This window comes from Peromyscus eremicus, unplaced genomic scaffold, assembly GCF_949786415.1.
Source record: "Peromyscus eremicus unplaced genomic scaffold, PerEre_H2_v1 PerEre#2#unplaced_144, whole genome shotgun sequence".
Lineage (NCBI taxonomy): Eukaryota > Metazoa > Chordata > Mammalia > Rodentia > Cricetidae > Peromyscus > Peromyscus eremicus.
Window position 1 is genome coordinate 314,046 of NW_026734382.1, and position 23,287 is coordinate 337,332.

Sequence of the window (23,287 nt, forward strand, 5' to 3'; positions counted from 1 at the left end):
GGGTTAGAGTGAGTGGAGAAAGTGGGAGAGCCACGGAAAGCTGCCGCCGGTGGAAACTGTAACTTGTCATCAGTGCAGACAATGTATTTAGAGGCGTTCTCTGGAAAGTTACTGGGTGCTTAGTTTAAAAGTTTCTTTACAAACTTCGCAGTTTGTTGAACAAGTAAACAAGTTAAAATTTATCCCAAGTCCATTCCTAAATATTAACCCTATGTGAAGCGAAAGTTGATGGTCAGCCCTGTAACAGACACTAGTTACTTACTTGTCTGTTACTGTGATAAAACAACAGAGACAAAGAAGAGTTTGTTTTGGCTTACAGCTCCAGAGAGGCAGCAGGAGGCAGGCATGGAAGCTGGAACAAAATGCTGAGAGTTCACTTCCTTTAACAGAAGCGAAGAGAGCACACAGGAACTAGGTGAGTCTTTTTAATCTCAAAGCCCTCCAGTGACATACCTCTTCCAGCAGCCTCCCCAGCTGGTGACCAAGTGTTCTAACGCCTGAGCCTAAACAGGACATTTCTCATTCAAACCACCAGAGCATGCAAGAGCTCCTGGCAGCTTTGCTGCAGAGACCAGAATCTGGACGCGGCCCAAACCTCCTTTACCTGGTGAGTGGATGAACAGGCTCGGGTGTGACTGCATTCTGGAGTACTGTCTACAATGAGAAAGCATAAACTAACACTAAACAGCCAGGTGCAAAGATGTGCAACTCCATTCACACCATAAAGAGAACACATCATGGTTGCCAGTCTAGATGTGACAGCAGGGGGTGATTTAAAAATACAATAAATTTTGTAATCATATACATTTGTGTCTATATATCTCATCATAAACATTTGTCAAAGCTTGCAATTTTATATTTAGAAAGGTGGAGATACACACACATACAAAATTTATTTCTAATGCTCAAAACAAAGTTAAGAAAATGCTGGTTATCTCAGGAGTATTCCAGAAACAAAATGTTCTTTATCTTACTGTAAAATGATGTTTAAGAGCTAGGTGTGGCAGTTTACGCGTTTAATTCCAGCACTCTGGCAAAGGCAGGGGCCAGCAGATCTGTGAGTTTGAAGCCAGCCTGGTTTACATAACAAGCCAGCCACCGCTATATATGGAGACTGTCTTAAAAATCAAACAAACAAAAAATACAATGTTTCTCCCACAACTGATACAATGTACAGTACTGGTGGATCTAAGAACTAGAGAAACACAGGTAGAGAAGACTCCAAGAGTAGTATGAAAATAAGGGAGTGCTAGATGACACACAGCTCTCCAGCTGGAGGACAGGATGGAAAGTACATGCAGCTGAAATCTCTAAGACCAGGAAAAACATGGACACACACAGAGAGAGGGAGATTATCCTAGCTATTAATCCAAGAACACCATGAAAAAGAGTTTTTGCCTAAAACATTCAAGTTTTATAGTTAGGACTAAAGAAGGGAAGACTTGTTGTATCTGAGGGCAAAACTACACACTCCAAAAACAGTCTGCAGGGTGGGGAGGGAGCAGGAAGTACAGTCTGCAGGTGGGGAGGGAGCAGGAAGTATAGTCTGCAGGGTAGGGAGGGAGCAGGAAGTACAGTCTGCAGGTGGGGAGGGAGCAGGAAGTACAGTCTGCAGGGTGGGGAGGGAGCAGGAAGTATAGTCTTCAGGGTAGGGAGGGGCAGGAAGTATAGTCTGCAGGGTAGGGAGGGAGCAGGAAGTACAGTCTGCAGGTGGGGAGGGAGCAGGAAGTACAGTCTGCAGGTGGGGAGGGAGCAGGAAATAGTCTGCAGGTGGGGAGGGAGCAGGAAGTACAGTCTGCAGGGTGGGGAGGGGCAGGAAGTACAGTCTGCAGGGTGGGGAGGAGGCAGGAAGTACAGTCTGCAGGTGGGGAGGGGGCAGGAAGTACAGTCTGCAGGTGGGGAGGGAGCAGGAAGTATAGTCTGCAGGGTGGGGAGGAGGCAGGAAGTACAGTCTGCAGGGTAGGGAGGGGCAGGAAGTACAGTCTGCAGGGTGGGGAGGGGGCAGGAAGTATAGTCTTCAGGGTAGGGAGGGGGCAGGAAGTATAGTCTGCAGGGTAGGGAGGGGCAGGAAGTACAGTCTGCAGGGTGGGGAGGGGGCAGGAAGTATAGTCTGCAGGGTGGGGAGGGGCAGGAAGTACAGTCTGCAGGTGGGGAGGGGCAGGAAGTACAGTCTGCAGGGTGGGGAGGGGCAGGAAGTACAGTCTGCAGGGTGGGGGGGCAGGAAGTACAGTATGCAGGGTGGGGAGGTTGCAGGAAGTATAGTCTGCAGGGTGGGGAGGGGGCAGGAAGTACAGTATGCAGGGTAGGGGGCAGGAAGTACAGTATGCAGGGTGGGGAGGTTGCAGGAAGTATAGTCTTCAGGGTGGGGAGGGGCAGGAAGTACAGTCTGCAGGGTGGGGAGGGGCAGGAAGTACAGTCTGCAGGGTGGGGAGGGGCAGGAAGTACAGTCTGCAGGGTGGGGAGGGGCAGGAAGTACAGTCTGCAGGGTGGGGAGGTTGCAGGAAGTATAGTCTTCAGGGTGGGGAGGGGCAGGAAGTACAGTCTGCAGGGTGGGGAGGGGCAGGAAGTACAGTCTGCAGGGTGGGGAGGGGCAGGAAGTACTGTCTGCAGGGTGGGGAGGGGGCAGGAAGTACAGTCTGCAGGGTGGGGAGGGGGCAGGAAGTACAGTCTGCAGGGTGGGGAGGGGGCAGGAAGTACAGTCTGCAGGGGGGGGAGGGGCAGGAAGTACAGTCTGCAGGGTGGGGAGGAGGCAGAAAATGGAGGAGACAGTAAATGACGCAGTGCAAGAAAAAAGCATTGAGACACTGAAGGGAAATGGTTCATCAGCTGATTAATTTGAGGACAGTAATTCTGACTTTTTAAGGAAATTAATTTTTTCAAAGTGAAACCATGTTAAGTTGAAAATAGAAACAGAATAAATGGACTTTTTTCTTTGAAACTCGGTCTCTGTTTTATGTAGCTCTGGCGGTCCTAAAACTGGATTTGTGACCAGGCTGGCCTTGAATTCCCAGATATCCCAGATAAAAGCCTCTGCTTCCCAAGCACTAGGATTAAAGGGGTGGGCCACCATGCGGGATGGATCTTGAGAGAACCAAATCAGATGACGAATACTGAAGTCCATAACTGTAAAGTGTGACTAGTTTTGTTACACCCCCTCTATGCTAATGAGCAGAAGAATCTTTTAGCTAGTCAGTTAATCCCAGAGATGACTACAGTCACAGGCCATAAGTAGAGGAGGGGACAGTGTCTCCAGCACTCTCTTCTAGTTCCCGGTGACACTATCCAGTGTGCTGAAGGGGACCCCGCACTATTCTGAAACAGCAGGCAAGTCCTATAAGGCTGACAGGTGTGTTTCAGTCTGTTCCTGCCGACAGTGTGGGAACTCTGGGGTGGGCATGACCATTTCTGTCTGGTGCAAGTCTAGGAAGGTTTCAAGACAAAACCAGACGATGCATTTATTCAGCCGCTCTGGGAGCTGCCCTGGGCCTTTCTAGCTTTGTTCTTCATTTAACACATTTGAGACAAATTGGTATTTGGTAGAGATAGATAACGGTTGATTCCCAAACAACTGGAAAAAGTACATTCATTTCAGCCTAATACATATGTATGAGCAGACACAGTACTGTAGACAGCCCTGACCAATCCAGGACTCTTTACACACTCTTCTAACCCTGTCATTCAAGGCCAAACTTGACACCACACTCTTCCTTTCAGCTTCATCTTTACGGAAACCACGGGTATTCTTTCAGAAGAGATGCCCCAAGTTTCTGTGCATTCCCGAATGTTCACTATTCAAGTTCAGTTTCCCACAGCGCCCTTTGAAATTCATGCGTGTTCCACGTGGGGACAGAAGCCACATCAGTGGTGACACATAAACATTTAAGTTTTCCATCAAAATAAGAAAAGAAAAAAAGGAAGAGCTGGGAGGAGGGTGAATAATACCAACAAAAGCCAATGAAAAGGGGATAAGGAAAAAATGATCCAGCAAATCTATGAGGTAAAAGGGCTACAGAGGCCCTGAACACCCCAGGTCAGCAGGTACCTTCACATTAATGATGGACCCAAGGAACAAGGGGAGACAAAACAAAATGAGCCTGAAGTGCCCAATTAGGCCTCTTCACCTCCAGTTGGGAGATCTCTGCAGCACAGAGCCAAGAGCAGGGGGCTCCACCCCCATCGCCCACACTGTCCACACCTGGCCTCAAGTGCCACAAGACCCATTTCTGGCTTCCAAGTTGAATCTAGGCAGATTCCAAAGATCCTTTGAGAGCCTCTTAACATGGTGTTCCTGGAACAGGAAGTAGGAAAAGCAACATCAACACTAGCAGTGAGGTCTGAGGTCTGAGGATGGGCACAGGTTGGTGAAAGCAGGGGGCACAGGTTGGTGAAAGTAGGGTTTTAAAAATAAAGAGGGGAACTAATGGTACTGAACAAATTATGAATCTTAAGAAATAATGAGGCCGGGTAGTGGTGGCGCACACCTTTAACCCCAGCACTCGGGAGGCAGAGCCAGGCGGATCTCTGTGAGTTTGAGGCCAGCCTGGTCTACAGAGTAAGTTTCAGGACAGGCTTCAAAACTACACAGAGAAACCCTGTCTCGAGAAAAAAAAAAAAAAAAAAAGAAAGAAAAAATGAGGCTGGAGAAGCAGTTGGGAGCGCTGGCTGCTCTTTCAGAAGACCTGGGCTCAACTCCCAGCACCCACATGGCAAATCATAACTGCCTGAAACTCTAGTTTCAGGAAATCTGACACCTCCACACAGATTCATACGTGCAGGCAAAACACGAATGCATGTGAAATAAAAAAAGAAAAAAGGAAGAAATAATGATATCGAGGATATTAAGTGTTTCTGTGTGAACTGGCTCCAGTCTCAATCACAATCTAGTAAGAAAATGCTCAAATTAAAAAAATCTCATGGGCTTTGGGGGAAAGGCGGTGAATATGAGTATGTTCATCACTGTCAACCTCAAAGTTACAAATGGCTTTTTTACCTAAAATGTTTCAATTCTTTATTATTTTTGGCTTTTTTCTTAAGTACTCTATTCAGAATTATGTATCTAATGCCTGCATTTGTTTAAAAAAAAAGTACAAAAACCATCAAAGTTATGCAGCCTTTCTTTGCTTTCCTTTTTTAACGTGGAGCCACACCTGTAGCACGGGCTTGTCCTGCAAGGTGCATGGATGACAGAGGGGCTCAAGGTCAAAGGCTGTCTGTGATCCAGAGTGAGCAGCTTAAAAAGTAAAAAGCAGGCTGGGATGGTGCTTGGTGGTGGAGTGCCCGCCTAGCATGCACCAGACCCTGGGTCCCATCTCCAGTACTAGAAAACAAACAAAAAGATTATTTGAAAGCTTGGTGTACTTACTAAACGATTATTGTTTTAGAATTCATCGTTTTAGGCAAAGATAGAATTCCCAGGAAACCCCAAGTAACCCTAACTGATACATTTTGCAGAGGCTAGTAAAAACAGACTCTATACTTCTGACACAAGAGGACTTCCACCCTAGAAACACTGACTGCTCATAACGGCAAGACTCCTGAAGACTTCCAGAAGGGGGCATACCCCAAATCTACAGGGACCTCCTCCTGGCAAGCACTGCAGGAGTTTCCATGGTGCTCCCAAGGGAGGGCAGGGACACCCACCCATATTTAACTGCACATCCAGCCCTCAGACACCCTAAGACACCGTGCTTGGAGGGGGAAGCTTTAAAAATCCACGTGACCGAAAGCCCAGGCTCCCTCCACCACTGCCATCCTTTCAGATGAAGCCCTGAGCTCACTCTCTTCTCTCCTATCACGCCGACCGCGCTTCAGCTGCTGTGTCTCATTAGGAGACACTGAACACTGTTTTGAAATGAAACAAATTCAAAATAACAGCATTTGTGAGATTAACATGAAAACTTGTATGCCAATTTCTGAAGCACTGTAGGAATAATGGCATTAATTGCTACTGTTTCTTCTCTTTTGTCCTCAGGAGGTGGACTGCATTTCCAGATACAGTAAAAGGCTACCAACAGCGTAATAGTTACACCAAAAACATATATAAATATGACTGCTGAGAGTGTAACACCAATTGTGGAGTAGCTGCATATAGGGACCAATAATCACAGTACTATGGCTTTTAGTAAAAACTAGCTCCAGGCACAAACAGTTTCAATTTAAATGTTTGATTATCAGTTTCCATGTATTAAATGGTACCATTCAAAATGTTAGAAAATTCTCAGTATAATAATTATGAATCTAAATGCTAAAGATGTTTTAAGAGCTAGTTTTTTTAAAGTAAGTTAAAAAAAAAAAAAGTACTACCGGAAAACCCGCTGACATAAAAGCAGCCTGAAGAATATTAGCCCATCTAAGCTGCGCCTTCAGGAAGACACCTTGGGTCAAATGAAAAAGTCTACAAAAGTGTTCTCAAGTCTAAGGACGGCTGAGCAGCAACTCTAGCTCTTAGATTCCAGGGCTGTGTGGGCGCTCCTCAGGATTTCACGTTCAAATACATTAAGCGGATTACTACAGACTTGGAAGCGGAAGATGGTCAGCCTCTGATCTTGCTCCATTTCCAAAGGAGGACTGGGAAATAAGGCGGACTGTTCAAAGGTTCATAGTGCCGCAGGACAATGCAAAGCCTGATAGCTCTGACAGCTCTGACATGGGATGGGAAGGCCAGTGAGTTAGCAGCAACGATTCAAGCCACACAGGGTTACACAGGGTTACTCTCCTCACTGCGAAGCGTGAGCAAGGCCCAGACAGATCACTCTAGACAGAGTGCTCTCCCTAAGGGAGTTCAATGAGTGAAGTTGGACGAAGTGCTATGCTGGCTGCTACTCACAGACAAACAGGGTCAGAAACGTTATCTCCAAGGGCAGAGAAGGTAGATCACCCCAAAAGGAGTGAAAGAGAGAATAACACAGCCATGGCCTGTGTTTTTATACCAATGAAAATATGGGCCTGCAAGATGATTCAGCAGGTAAAGGGTTAAAGACACTGGCCACCAAGCCTCTGGAACTGAGTGCCATCTCAGGGTATCCTCTGATCTGGCATTCCAATACCAGACAGACAAAGGCATGAAAACAAACACACACACACACACACACATGCTCTCTAATGGCTTTTATTAGTTTATTCCTTCTAAAAATCTGCTACTGACGCTAAAGCAATCAACTACAATACCCCTGAAAGTCATCTATTCTATTTTTCCTAAAGTGTTGGCTAAGAGTTTGGTGACGGCAAGGTTCTAATGGTTTACTACAATCTTTCACTGGGTTCAGGTGTCACTGCTATGATAATTAGGACAGTAGTCACTGAACTAAAGTGTTCAAAAGGAAAATGCCAGAGTGCATTGAACTGAGTGAAGTCACGTCCTAGTCAGCGACCCTCCCCAAACACTCCCTGTGGCAAAGTCCGGTTTCCTTTTTTTTTTTATATATATATATTTTTATTTTCCTATAGGGTCTCATATAACCCAAGCTGGTCTTGAACTAGCTACTACTAACAACATAAGATAATCTTGATCTGCCTCCTCCCCACTTCTGAGTGCTGGGATTATAGGCACATGCCACCATACCTATTTTATGAGTTGCTGGGCATCAAACCTAAGGCCTCCCGAATGATAAGCAAACACTCTACCTACCAACTGAGCTACATCCCTAACCTGGAAATTCTATTTTTTTATGTATCCTCCAAATTTACCACATAAGAATGAAATCAGCATCTCTGCTATAATGACTACTGAACTAAAATAGTGACTTGTTAGGTGTCTTCCAAAAACTACGGTGACAGTCCTCCAGGGAAGAGCAAAAGCTGGATGCTCTTTATTTACACTTCCAGATCCTATCACATTAACTGTTTCCTCATTCTGCATTTACCACTTTCTTTACAGTTCTTCATACTTGGCAGTATTACTAAAATAATAAGCTTAGGTAACAGTTTGAACACGTTGTAATATTTCAATCATTAACAAAATGATAGATTTCCTGGAAACTCACAGCTCATTTGACACACTGAAAGATTATACACAAATTCAATTTTTGTAACTCAAACAATTTAAACATAGTTTGGAAAATACTCATTTAAGAAAGCCTTAGTACAACTGGTTCTTTGATAAAATTGAATGTGTAATTGAGTGTATAAAATCGAACATACACCAACATAATGAATAAATCAGTCTTGATTAATCTGGTTTTCTAAGTCTGGATTCCCTTAATGTTTGCTCTTCTTTGACAGTTCTATCAAAACTGCTTTAGAGGCCAGGTGAGATGATGTGGATCTGAAATCCCAGCACTCCAGAGACTGAGGCAGGGGGATGGCCAATTGTAGGTGTCTCTCTGGGCTACACAGCCAGACCCCATTTCAAAATCAAAAATTTTGTTTGTCTGCTACAAACAAAAAGCCTTATTATAAACATGGTACCAACAATGACTCATATGAGACTGGATCAGAGAAATGTGATGTAGTGGAGCTCGGGTTTGCGATTAGGAAGTCATACATCCAACTAAGCCACAATGTGATTCACTGGATCTTGCACCCTGGTTGGCTATTGAAGACAAAGGCGGAGGACATAAAACCTTTACCATCATCCATGGTTAGGCTGAAGTGGTGCCAACCACTCCACAGGGAAGGGCATACACTAGAGTAGTGATTCTCAACTTGTGGGTCGTGACCCCTTGGGGGTGGGGCGATGACCCTCTTACAGGAGTTGCCTAAAGACCATTAGAAAACACAGATATTTGTGTTACAATTCACAACAGCAGAAAAATTAGTTATGAAGTAGCAATGAAATAATTTTATGGAACATAAACATGAGGAACTGTATTAAAAGGCTGCAGCATTAGTAAGGTTGAGAACCACTGCCCTAAAGGCTGATGGGAATAGCCAGAGGCTCCAACAAGATTAGGAGTCAGTTCTGGGTACACAAGGCTGTCTGGTTCTCAGGCCCTATTATTCTGTGCTTGCCTAAAGTGAAATAAGAAGCTACAGAGTACAGGCAGACAAGCGTCCCAGTGTTTTTGCAGGATTCTGGATATCTCCGATCACATGACACAGAGAGGATGAGAACAGTGCAGAGAACAGGAGACGAATGAAGACGACCTGTCGGGAAATTCCAGGCTTCCTCTCCTGTAACCTAAATTATTTCCTAGCTATGTGAAAAGGCTACATCCCAAATAGCAACAAGCGTGAGATAAACGCCTTTACTGTATGACTAAGTAAGGAATCTCACTGTCAAGCAAGCACGGTGGTGCACACTTGTAATCCCAGCACGTGGGAGGTAGAAGCAAAAGCATCAGGCGTCCAAGGCCGGCACAGGGAAAGGAGCCAGACCAGAATATATGGGACCATCTCAAAACCACATAGGCTGAATCTACTGGAATGGGACAAAGGGGAAGGGTGTGGATGGAGCCCACGCCAAGCTGTAAGAAGCCTAGGACAGCAAGGAAAGGGAGGTGTGAGGAGAGTCTAACAATGCAGGAAATCTTACCAGCAACAACAGTGACTGACAAGTGTTTCACAGTTAAAAAAAAAAAAAAATCTATCCAGGGTCGAGTGCTTTGCTAGCATGTAAAGGCCACACAAGAAAGGAAGTGTTGGGAGGCAGAGGTAGCAGCTCTGTGAGTTCCAAGCCAGACTTTGTCTACAAAGCAAGTTCTAGGCCAGCTACAGTTATAGACTGAGACCTTGTCTCAAAAACAAAACAAAAAAGGAAAAAAAGCTATATAAATACGTATAACCTCTGTCGTGTTAAGTAATAATTATATGTTATGTTATTGCACCAATAACCATGTACATATGCTAGTAACCTAGATCCTTGAAAGTGGTGAGATGACAAATTGACATGTATTCTGTATTATACAATTAAAAAATACATAATAGAGGCACAGAACAATCTAGAATTCTTCAAATACACTTAAAACAGCAATATCAAATGAATGGGGTGGGGGGACACACTAAGGCTTACAGAAACTTCTGATGTGCATAAAAAGTATGGTTGGCGCTACTATCAAGGACAGCTCTGATGTGGGGAAGATAAACCTATTGTTTTGGTTTTTAACCAACTAGTCACAAGTGCTGTGACACTTCAGTCCCACAGCCAGGCAGGAGAGCCCTGCACAGCCTTCATGCCAGACCAGAACTCAAGACGGAAAACCCCTTTATCTTTCTGTTATCATCGCAGGCACCTCTGAGTGGTGGGGACTATTCTAGAAGCTGAACTTCTCGGGGATCACTTTTAAACAGTAGAGTCTATTAATAGTAAACAAGTAAAATCCATTTGTTTACAAAATTTACTGTATATCCACATAAATGTTTAATATTAAAGTACTACGAAAAATATCAGGCTAAATCACATTAACTGTAAGTCATCCAAACCAAACCAAAGTAGAAAAATCACTGAATCAGACACTGAATTAATGGGCAAGAAAAACAAAACAAAAGAAACTATAACCCAGACATATGAGTGTACTCATTTTGAAACCCCACAGGGAAAAAAAAAATTCCAAACTGAATTTAAAATAATGATTCTGGAAACCAGAATCTGGTCTAAAATTCTCAGAGCTCAAAGGTCACCTACCCACAAAGGACAGCAGCTACCAAAGTCCTCTCTGTTGTTAAGAGAGGGGACAGAATAGTGTATTAGCACAAAAGTTAGACCGGAGCACTTAGCAACCAGAACTGCTAAGATCAGTTTGAGCTTATGCAGAGTAAGTATATCCGATCAAGTTCCAGAAACACCCCCAAAGGAAGTGCCACAAATACTAATTTTAGATAACTTTATGATTTAAGTGGGGCCACATGTATATGCTGCTGGGGACAGGGTCCACCAAGAGAGGCCTTCCATCTTATGTGAAGCGACCAACACTGGCATATAGCATGCTTGTTCACAAGGCAGATCCATCATCAGACAACAGATGCACACCAAACAGGTGGTATTGCCACAACATACAGGCTACTCCACCATTCCAGAAGGTTCGCTTTACAGTCAGTCCCCCTCTCCAACCACAAGCAACATTTGCCTGATTTCTGTTGCTGCATCTCACTTGTTCCTGCTCCAAAGCCTCACAGAAAAAGTGTGGTCTGGTCCCTCTTACACAGCATGCCTGACACCCATCCGTGGGACTGGTACCTTTATCACTCACTGGTTGCTTCTTCTTACAGCTAAATCGTCTTCCCATGCCTGGCCTCCCCTTGGATGGACACTGAGCTTCTCCAGTGCCCAGCTGTAGGAATGAGCCACTACAAACATTCACACACAAAGACTCGTGGATGCATGCTTACATCTGGGAGAAATGCTGAGGGACATTGCTGTGGGATGGTCTGTATGTCAAGTGTGTTGCTGATTGGTCAGTAAATAAATCACTGCTTGGCCATTGGCTAGGCAGGAAGTATAGGCGGGACAAGGAAAAGAATTCTGGGAGGTGGAAGGCTGAGAGAGACACTGCGAGCCGCCATCAGGACAAGGAAGATGTAAGGTACCAGTAAGCCATGAGCCATGTGGCAAAGTAAAGATTTTGTTAAAGTTAAAACCTTCCTTTTTAAGAAAAGAAAAAGGGGAAGTGCTGTGGGATGGTCTGTATGTCAAGTGTGTTGCTGATTGGTCAGTAAATAAATCACTGATTGGCCATTGGCTAGGCAGGAAGTATAGGCGGGACAAGGAAAAGAATTCTGGGAAGTGGAAGGCGGAGAGAGGGAGACACTGCCAGCCGCCATCAGGACAAGGAAGATGTAAGGTACCAGTAAGCCATGAGCCATGTGGCAAAGTAAAGATTAATAGAAATGGGCTAAATATAAGAGTAAGAGCTAGACAATAACAGGCCTGAGCTAATGGCCAAGCAGTTTAAATAATGTAAGAGTCTGTGTGTTTATTTTATAAGTGGGCTCTGAGACTGGCGGGACTTGGTGGCGGGAGCTGGAGAGAAATTCTCCAGCAACAGGACATGCCAAGTGCCTTCCACTACCAGACGCTTTCTAAGAAACTGCGAACCTCCCAGGCGTGTCCCTGCTTTGGGTGGCCTCTCGTCCCTGCACTGGGTATGGCCTTTTCCTCTTTGACTATTCTATGTCAATTTAAGCTAGGATGAAATGGTACCAGACACGGAGCTCTCTTACAATATATCCCTGCATTTTTATAAGTCTTCTGTGAGTGACCTGTCCAGTTTTTCAAACATTTTAAAAACTGGATTGATTATTAAAGTGTCAGAGTTCCTTCACTTCTTTCTTTCTTTTCTTGGGGGGTGGGGTGGTTTTGGTTTTGTTTGATTGGTTTTGATATGGTAGGTTGGTTTGTTTATGTTTTTGCTTTGCTGTTTCTTTTTTTAGACAGGGTCTCACTATGTTGCTCAAGGGGACCTTGAACTCACCTGAGGCCCAGGCTGGCAGTTAACTTGCAATCCTCCTGTCTCACCCAGGGCTGGGGTTACAGGCATGTGTCACCACACATACTCGGCTCCTCATTAGAATTTACATGTTGTTTTGTTTTGTTTGCTATGAATATTTTTTCTACCAAACTGTGGCCTTCATTTTCATTTTAACAGTGTCCTTAGACAGACAGCTTTAATTGTGAAGTCCCAGTCATCATTTTTTCATAATTAGTCCTTTGGCATTCCAACAAATCCTTGCCTATGCCCAAGTCATATTATCTTTTTCCAAAGCTTTCATATTTTAGTTTTTCTATTTAGGTCTATGAGACACTTAGGGAAAAAAAAGTCAAGAAGACAAGGTTCATTTGTGTATTTAAGAAAAATTCATCAGGAGCTGGAGAGATGCTCAGTGATTAAGAGCACCGACTGCTCTTTCAGAAGACCCAGGTTCAATTCCCAGCACACACATGGCACAAATGTCTGTAATTCCAGTTCCAGGGGACCCGACACCCTCACACAGACATACATTCAGGCAAAACATTGATGCTCATAAAAAAATTAAAAAAATAAAAAGAATCTCCAGCGCCCTCATAAAAAAAAGAAGGAAAGACAAGAAACCATCAATAAAAATAATCTATATGTGCCTAGGTTTGGGGACATAGCTTTAATCCTAGCACTCGGGAGCAGAGGCATGTGAATCTCTTTGAGTTTGAGGCCAGATTTCTTATAATGAGTTAGTCCTCACAAAAGCAAGATGTTATAAAACAGCAAGGGTGGCCTCTGAGTCCTCTGGCTTCCTGGCTCACGGGCAAACAACGCCTCACACACACATTCCCACTACTATGAGGCCATTGGCCACAGGTTCTCAACAATAGCCACAGTCTGAGCTCACTGACCCTGGACTTCCAGACTGCAGAACTATCAACTGAATCATCTTTTCTTTTGTACAGGGCTGTTCTGCCTGTATGGGCACCACTTGCATCCTTGTGGAAGCCAAGAGGGTATCAGATCCCCTGGAACTATAGATATGAACAGTTGTGAGCTACCATGTGGTGCGAGGAATCAAGCCTGGGTCCCCTGGAAAAGGCAGAAGTACTCTAACCACCGAGCCATCTCACCAGCTTCTCTCTTTATAAAGCACTCAGCTTCAAGTATCTTGTTACAACAAAGGAAATGGAGTAATACAACTAACTATTCAACTCCATTATATCAAAACCACAAAATCTGTTATTGGAATTTCGAATTAATTAAAAGTTTTTTGCTTGGCTAGTAATCTGCTTATGTCATCGGGTGAGAGAGCTCTTTTAAAAACTCAAAAAGGATTCACAGGCTGGGGAGAACACTCACTCAGTGCAAGCTGACCCAAATTCAGACCCTCAGCATCCACATAAAAACTGGGCCACACGGGGCTGGGGATTTAGCTCAGTGGTAGAGCACTTGTCTATCAAGTGCAAGGCCCTTCGTTCAGTCCTCAGCTCCCAGGAAAAACAAACTGGGCCACATATCTGTAGCCCCAGCACTAAAATAGCAGACACAAACAGGTGAATCCCCATAGCCCATGGACCAACCAGCCTAGTCCTAGCAATGAGCTCCAGGTTCAGAGCAACCGACACTGACCTCTGGCTTACATGCAGGTGTGCACACACATGTACATACACTACAGGGGTATACTTGGAAATCAAAAGGAAGCAGAATATGGTATTTCAGCAAACCCCTTGCAGAACTGAGAATTAAAACACAACTAAAATGAGATTTAGAAGAGGAAGGCCTACATGTTAATACTGTAATGGTGCTGTGAAATAAACATCTGAACTGACTGGCATGATGCCATTGGTGCTTAGGTCACATTCTAATACTGTTTAGACCTAAGAGCTGATGGAAAACTAACAGTGGGCCTTTTATGTCTACATACCCAGGGGCATCCTCAGACACGCTCAGCTATCACACTACCTGAAGTCACAGAACTTCTGTTAGGAACCCTGCCCTTAGAGAACCACGAAATAGTGATACAGTAGTAAGCTTTTTATACCAGAAGAGGCTCTACATCTGAAGAGTCAACCAGTCAGAGAGAAAACATTCACAGGAGGGCAGAGGGTATGCATAGGGTCTTAAGCAAGCTTGGCAAACACTTTACCACCGTGGTGGGAAATGTGTACACACACACACACACACACACACACACACACACACACACACACACGCCTGTGCATTTAGCTTTGCCTTTACCTGAACTCTGTGCATTACACTCTGAATTTTTCTTTTATATTCATTAGCTTTGTTTTAGTTTTATACTGGCTACAGCCAACTAAAGTGAACTCAGGACTTACTAGTGAGTTACAAAATTCAGTTTGGAAAAAAAAAATCCTACTAAAGAAACGAGAGAGAAAGGAGGTGAATGGATGGACCATCTCTGAATTCTTCGAGGTTATGAAACCAATACAAATGTAACATTATTTTAAAGGATTATGGTTGGATGGTTTACTTTACACTAAACTTCCATAAAAAATAGGACAATGAACTTCAATTTTAGTTGACAGGCAAAATCTATTCACTTTAGCCCAAGGTGGTAGTGTTAGGGTGCAGATCAGTCCAACACTCATCTAATGCCATTTCCTGTCAAAATCTTCCTCGGGTGCATCCTTCACCCTCCTCAGGGAAGCTCGGGGCTCACACTGGGAAGAGCCGTCTCAGAACCCACCTCGGCTATCTGTGGTGCAGAAGCTGGGCTGGCCTGCTCCTGACCCCGGAAGCAGCCCCCAGCTCCAGCGGACACCAGCAGCACACACTCATCAATCTACATTTTCAAAACTACACATTGATTTTCCACTGATGATGGTGTGATGGCTTTCTGTGGCAAATGGACTCACACAATGTTGTGCTCCGTGACAATGACCAACTTGGGAATGAAAAACATGCTGTAGGCGTTTTTATTTTTAAGACTTAGAAATCAAAACTCTTTCAATGAGTGAGAAACCAAAACAAGCAAAGAACAACACTAATGAAGGGCCTCTAATAGTTCTTCTTTTGTAGATATGTATTCTTAACATCTTGATTTCACAGAAACTATAAAGATGGGCCTATCTTTCAAAGAAAATCTTTTCTGATCTGCAAATCTAACACATTTATGCTTCTCTGAGATAATAAAAAAGGAAATAGTGCCTAACAGTGAATCTAATTAGGTATAAATACATCAAAATTTAGTATTTATTATGTTACATTCATCAGCATTACCCAAAAAAATTCATTACAAAAATTAAATCTTTGAACACTTCTCATACCTTTACTTAGTTTGGCAGTTTTGAGCCAGCCACCTTTCCATACAAAATAAGCTGAACTGCTTAAACAGGGGAAAAAAAAAAAAACAAAGTCCAGAGCTTTAGCATAGTTTTACACACACACACACACACACACACACACACACACACACACACACACACACAGAGTCTTTCATGCTTCTGCCTGATGAAATGGAATTTTCAGTCTAAAATTCCAGGCACTGAGTTGAAAAGAATGGTTCCCATTTCTACAGCAGTACAAATAGAAATATGTAAATTAGTTCATGGGCAGAATCATTCATTTAGATAAAAAAGTTATAAAAAAAAAAGCAGCAGCATATTAAGACCCAAAATTTTGTCAGTTCTTGCACAAAGTCTAAAAATGAGGCAGCTGCTGCCACTGGAGCTGATGAACTCAAATTAAACGGGCAGGCAACAGGCAAGTGCAGGGTTTTGTTTGCCAAGAAAGTAACAGGTCTGATGATGCTTCGATCTCCCAATAACACTGGTGAGTTTGCCTCTTGTTCTGCAGACTGATGCTGGCCCAGGTACCAGGGTCTTCGGTAAGAAGCAGCAAATTTCTCCCTAAGCTGGAACCACAAGTGATCAACTAAAACGGATTGATTCCCTTGGTTATCTATTTCCTGGAAGATCTGGGTCAGTGACACAGCCTAACACACTGTATCCACTTCACGTCTAGGGCCTTGAATACAACCGTCACACAAATGGTTTGCATTAACAACTAGACATGCATCTATTTACTCAGACCTGTCACTGCAATACATTATAAATGTTACTCTAAGCATTTAGGTGCTATATAAAATTATTTCTAAAAGTTAAAAGATGACAGAAGAAGTTTACCTCCAGGTTGAGGGATGGCAAGCACCTACCCATTACCACTATAAAGTAGGCAACCCACATGTCTTTCCACAAGGCCTAACTATGCAAAATCAGGGCTGGGGCAAAAGGGGAAATTTTTAAGGAAGATGGTTTGTGGTTTTTCAAAGGAGTCTGACAATTCAAAAAACAATCTCACTGATTTCTTACCATAAGTCTATGATGTACTATTCAAAAATAAAGAGTGGGGGGGGAGACTGTGATCAGTATGTAAAATAAATGAAAAAAAAAATGTTAATTGAATAAAATTAAATTAAAAAAACAAATAAATAAAGAGGCTGAGGTCTCCTAAATTTAGAATGCTTTTCCCAAGATCCACAATTAGTGAAGTAGTGACAAAGAAAACAACTTCCTGGGGCTGAGGCCCAGCTCTTATACTTACGATCCTGAAAAGACAACATCAAATGAACCAACTGTTATTTAAGTAAGCTTTGCTAGAAGCAGCCTGATGGTGTCGGCTGTGACTGTTGTCAGCGGCTTGGTTAATACAGTCAGACCAGCTTAGTCTGCTCTACAGAGCTCCTCAGGGGCTGAGCCGGGATTCAAGGCAGGAAGCATGGTTCCCAGTCTATGCACCCTTATGTAGTAAACAGGCCACATTCCTTTCACAGGGCCAGTTAACAGATAAGAGTACACAATGTGGGAAGTCTTTTATAAGTCTCTTAATGTTTTAAGTAGCATTTAGAAAAGAAATACTATATGGTAATTCGTGTGTGTGTGTGTGTGTGTGTGTGTGTGTGTGTGTGTGTGTGTGTATGGAAGGGGGGAGAATGCACACATGTGGAGGTCAGAGGACAGAGGATAATTTACATCTGTCATTCTCTCCTTCTACCATGTGGGTCCTGGGGATGGAACTCAGTTGTCGGGCTGGGTTTAACTCCTGAGCCATTTTACCAGCCCTATTCTCCTTATTTTAGCTAAAATATAATACCATGCAAGACTAAATTCCCAGAAATAGTTAGAACAATTACCCGGCTTCCAGAAGATTTGGGTAAACTGAAAGCTTTCTACCCACCTCCTGTCTAGACAGCTACCATCTTCCACTTTAATCATATTTTGAGAAGTGCAGGAGAAATCCAGTGTCTTGGAAATATTAATTAAATGCATTTAGCACATGACAAGAGAAGAGAGATTCAAGCCTCTCGAGATCACTGAAAAATAATTATCATGTGGTTGTACACAATATTCCCAGGTCCTTGGCAGTCTCCTTTTCCAAGAATGGGTCCAGACAAACACATCATTGCTTAACAAAGGTGTCGAGCTGTCTGCCTATCAGTAAGTAGCTCATGCTGTCAACGACAACACTTTCTGCCGTAATTGTAGTTCACTGAAGACTGTAGTAGCAGAGAAAAAGGAACTCTGGCCAAGTAAACATTCCACAGTGGTCATCTCAGAACCTGGTAAGCGGAGGCAGGATCAGTACTTCAAGGATAGCCTCCACTGCAGTGAGTTCAAAGTCAGCATGAACACCCACACAAAAGCCCTGTCTCAAAGAAAATATCTCCATGTAACTGTTTAGACACAGCATACCCCAAAGCGGGGTCTACCCTTGTGTTCATTCAAAAGTTTATTATGTGACTATGAAAGACACCAAGATGGTAGCGCATGCCTTTAATACCAGCACTTAGGAGGCAGAGGCAGGTGGATCTCTGTGAGTTCGAGGCCAGCCTGGACTACAGAGGGAGGTCCAGGAAAGGCGTAAAACTACACAGAGAAACCCTGTCTCGAAAAACCAAAAGAAAAAAAAAAAAAAAAAAAAGACACCAAGAAAACAGTACTTTGCCTTTTCCAACATAAAGCTTGGAGTAACTAAATTTCTATGACCTATCTCTGACGATGGTTTTATTATTGGCTTGCTTACCAACCTAAACTGCATACAAAGATGATGAACAGCTAGTTATGCACTGAAATACTGTCTTCTTTCCACAGTAATTTTCCCACTGAGGATATAAGTGTCAATGATTACAAAGCTCACTCTGATTCAAGAAAAGGTAGGTTCTTTTAAGTGTTTGAATATGCAAACATGACTACTTAAGGCATAGCCTGCCTTTTATAAATAAGACAAACAATGTCAAGCAGGGTTTGTCTGTCTGTCTGTCTGTCTGTTTGTTTAGGAGGGATAGTTTGGTTGGTTTGGTTTCTCGAGAGAGGGTTTCTCTGTGTAGCCCTGGCCATCTGTAGACCAGGCTGGCCTCGAACTCTGAGATCTGCCTGGCCTCTGTCTCCAGAGTACAGGGACTAAAGTCATGCACCACCACTTCCCGGCACTGGAGTAAATTCTTAATTCATTTTCTTTTTGTTTTTTAATTCATGAACTTACTTATTCTGTGTATATGAGTGATTTTTATTCGGCCTGCATGCATATATGCCCATCACATGCATGCCTAGTGCCCTTGGAGGAAAGGAGGTATCAGATCACCCTCAGTTGGAGGCTGTGACCCGCCATATGAGTGCTAAGAACTGAGCTCAGATCCTCCTAAGAGCAGCCGGTGCTCTTAGCTGCTGCACTGTCTCTCCACCCCGGACTCACTTTCCCAAGTCCCAAATGACATCAATCACTATAAAGACCCATCTTCACAGGAGTCCCACTTTAGCTAATTTTATCCTTTAGATTATGGTGCTCGGCATCATACTAGGCAAAAAGACAGGATTCTGACAGCAGGGTCTAGAATTTCATGTGATTCTCTAGTTAAATGTCTGTGCCTCCTCCACCATGGGCTCCATTGGCACCACCCATCAGGAGGAAAGCATCCCCACAGCACATCATCCAACAACAACGTTCTGTGACTGAGCACACAGCACTGTGAAGGGCTGTAAACCAAGACAGTTTCTTCAGTTTCCATTTGTAGAAAATTCTGTTTGTTGAGACAGAGTCTCACTATGTACCCTTTGGCTACCCTAGAACTGACTATGTAGACCAGGCTGTCCTTGAATTCAGAGATCCACCTGCCTTTCCTCCTGAGTGCTGGGATTATAGGTGTGCACTGCCACAGCAGGCCTCTTCCTTAACACCTACAGAATGAAATGATATCTGGAATTTACTTCAAAACAACTGGGGTTGGTAAAGGTCTAGATAAGTAGGTTTAAAAAGTCTGTTTTATTATCCTACTTTCTAAAAGACTTTTCCATAATAATTTTGTTGCTGTTGTTTTGTTTGTTTGTTTGGGGTTGCTTGCTTGCTTGCTTGCTTGCTCCCAGTTAGTCTCCTAGCTCAAGCTGGCATGGAGCAGGTATAGAGTTGAGACTGACCTCAGGTCCTGCTCACACACCCTATCTGCTTATCTTCACCCCCAGGTCCTTGGTTACAGGCATGCTCCTGCCTCCATAAGAATGAAGAACAAAAACAAACAAAACACAACAACAACAAAACAAAAATGAATGAAAAACAAGACAGAATCCTGTAGAAAGACTTTCGGTGAGCACTAGAAACTCTCAAGAATTTCAGGAGGCTTTACAGATACAAGAGGCCATCCCGCTCAACTGCCTCTTTAACTGACTTTAACTTCCCATTGTGTCCAACTGCTCTGAACTGAGTGAGGGCAGCAGTGCTGAGGTCTCCCTGAGGAATGTGTAGGCCGTGTGATGAGAGAAGTTACGAGGAATCCTAAAGCGTGATGCTAACACTTGACAGACACGAACACTCATCCAGTTGTAAATGTCATGATTACCAAACGTAAAACCATTTTGTGATGTTAGTCAAGTTTATAGAGGTGATAATAATGCAAAACTGAATTTGAGATAATGACATTCATGACATCGGAGACCAAAACTAATAGACTGAGACTATACTGGATTGGATTTACAATTTCCCAAGAATCTCAGAATTCCTCATTTAAGTCAACAACTGGTCAAGGACTGGGCAGTGTGAACACGTATCCCGACATACACCTTGGTGTTTTGAGATTGGGTCTCTCTATGTAGTCCTGGCTGGATTAGGCTGGCTTCTGCCTCTCTGAGTGTTGGAATAAAAGCATGTGCCACCATGCCCAGCACATGGCTTCTTGCAGGTTAAAATATCTTGTTTTCTTCACAAGATCACATGCCTAGATCATGTGACTAGTATCATCATACAAGAATTCTGCCTATTGCCAAACTTAAAGCATCCTCTAACTCCAAAGTCTCTTCCTTCTCCTGAAGGTATTACTGTTTTATTAACAACACAAAACCCCCACTACATACAGAAAAAAGGAGACAAATAAAGCTTCTGTGAGGCCAGCATGCTCTGGGAAGTGAGTGCTCATGACAATCAGGAGAAAGCCATCGATGAGTGAGGCTATTAGGAGTTTCCTCAGAAGGCTCTCTGGATGTCACCCAAGCACCGGAGAGGCCCACCTGAAACAGGGAAACAACAGTGGCGTTCTGTCTCTGAGGAACTTTTCCAACCATGAAATTTCCATGTTTCTAACAACAGCTCAACTAGCTAAAACAAAGGATCATAAAAGCACAAAGAAGACTGTATCTAAGACACTTTATGTTTACGGAGATTAAAGGCGACAAACAGGACTCAGTCCCCACACATCCTAAGTGTTGGGAAAGGCTGAGTATGTGCTCCTGTAGGCCTGTCCCTAGGAAGCATTGTGCTCAGGAAGTCTAGAAGGGGAACCAGGGATGGAAGAGAGCATACACCTATCCCCAGTGCTTTGTTCTACTTGGTTTTAATCTATCCAAGACAGAGCACGAATGCTTCTTTGATAACATACTAATTCCTTTCAATGAAATGTTATCACATCTTTTGGATTAATAAGATGTGCTGGAAAGGCAGTCTGTTACCCAGACTCCTCTCGCCCTGACTCACTGTAGGATCGATCAACTGTGTTAATAATGCTGCGCAACTTTCTCTCTCCTGCTAAAAGCTCAAATGTGAGTTGATATGGCACATCACGAACTACACAGATGGCCCTCTGCAGTCTCCACAGCTCCGACTAAGCTCATTTGACTCACTAATACATATTCCTAGCTCAAGATCTAAAAGCAACTATGGAAAACTAAGCAAAATGAAAAACAAAAAAGATAGTGAATTTCACATGCGGCATCTACCTACAAGGCTAAACCAATACAGCACCCAAAGCACAGCCTGGCTCCTGCAAGCACTGTGCGCATGCACACACTTCAGGAGTGACAGCAAACCCCCAAGCTTCAGGGGCAACAGGCAAGCAGGGCAGGGTGGAGGGGTGATGCTCTTCCCTCTGTGAGTATGCAACACCTCACCAGTCATTCCTCACAAATCACAAGTGTGGCTGGAAGTAAGGCACATGGACGTCAGTCTGAGGCACAGCAGCACTCCTGAGCTATTGATCATATTTAAATATGACTGTCAGGAATCCAACATTTTCTAAAGAGTTTATGTTTTAAGAAGCACACACCAAAATCACCATAGTAATTTCTTTCAGTGATATTCATAAATGCTCTTCTAGTACCTCACTAACCACAGAAGGCATTGGTTCCTGTGAACTTTGATTCTCTTTCCCTGCAGATCTGGAGAGTCCCCACCAAGGAATCTGACATATGAACTTTTCCGTCACTTCTGAGTAAATAAGTACATTCCATTCACCAGGTAAACATAGGCTAATACACCTGACTGCAGGCATCCAATGTCATCATCAGTGAAACACAGATTTTTTATTTGCTACATAGTGAAAATTTCAGATAGTCTATTTATCCCTCCCCCAAAACTGCTAATGATCAGAATTAATTAAGCTGTCTGATGAAGCCCAGTTTAGAAGGACAGTGATGAAGGACTTTGTGATCACAGGATTCTGAAGCATCTATTTACAAGACTATCTCTTCCAACCCCAAGAAAGGCCCTGATGTTGGTGAAGTAGTCCCACCATTCTTAGCAAGAGCTGCCTTTTTTTTTCCTGAGAAAATTATTGAAGAATAAGTCACAGTTTGAACTAGTCAAAAGTAACATCTCGTCTCATGCATTAATTTTCCCAAAAGAAAAGGAGTTTTATTTTAAATTATAATCAAACCAGCCAAGTGATTTGAACATTGAGTTCCCATTAGATCTTTCTCTGTCAAATCTAAGTGTAATCTCTCTGTGGAGAATAACACTGTCTGCTTCGAAGACCAACACTTAGGTATGTCAAACAAGCAGACAATCTCCCAGGTTAATGAAATGTGAATTCTAGGTACTTTATTCTTCAGATAGCTTCAATATAATGTAAACGTTCTACCACTTCCAAGTAGTTAAAATAACTACTTTTTTTCCTTAAAAGTCAGACACTTTACTGATTTAAGTCACCCTGCTCTCAATATCAGTATAAAACACGACTGTCAGCTGCACCAGTGACTACATGGAACCACAGGACACAGAGGGACAGAAATTTCATAACCAACCAATACATCAAATAATCTGCCTGTTGAGAAGCACGAAATTAAACCTACTGGGTGCTAACGGATAATAGAAGCCATCCTCTAATCTAACAAAATGGGAGCATATTTACTCTAAACAGTTGATACAGAACATTCCAAATGGCTTCTCACAGACTCGAACAGAAGAGTGCAGTGTGACCCTGTGCACTCCTGGACACTGCATTAGCTGCAAAGAAGGAAGGTAACTAAAAGCTGGGCCATAGAGAACCCCAACACACAGGTAGTTCTTCTCTTCGGGCCTGACTTCCTAAATAGCCCTTTGGAAGATTCTCATTTAAAGTATTAAAACAATCTACTTTAAGGTAAAATCCCAAAGACCTAGTGAAGACTGACAGAACTCCAACACGTGTCAATATTGATCCCAGGCAGTGATAATGATAAAAGTAATGATGA

At 43.3% G+C, this 23,287-nt stretch overlaps 1 protein-coding gene across 4 annotated transcripts in view; it reads right to left on the reverse strand.

Annotated features, from left to right (window-relative positions):
* Positions 1 to 23,287, reverse strand: part of Ncoa2 (nuclear receptor coactivator 2) — a 261,526-nt gene that overhangs the window by 219,689 nt on the left and 18,550 nt on the right. The gene's annotated exons all lie outside the window — the stretch shown is intronic.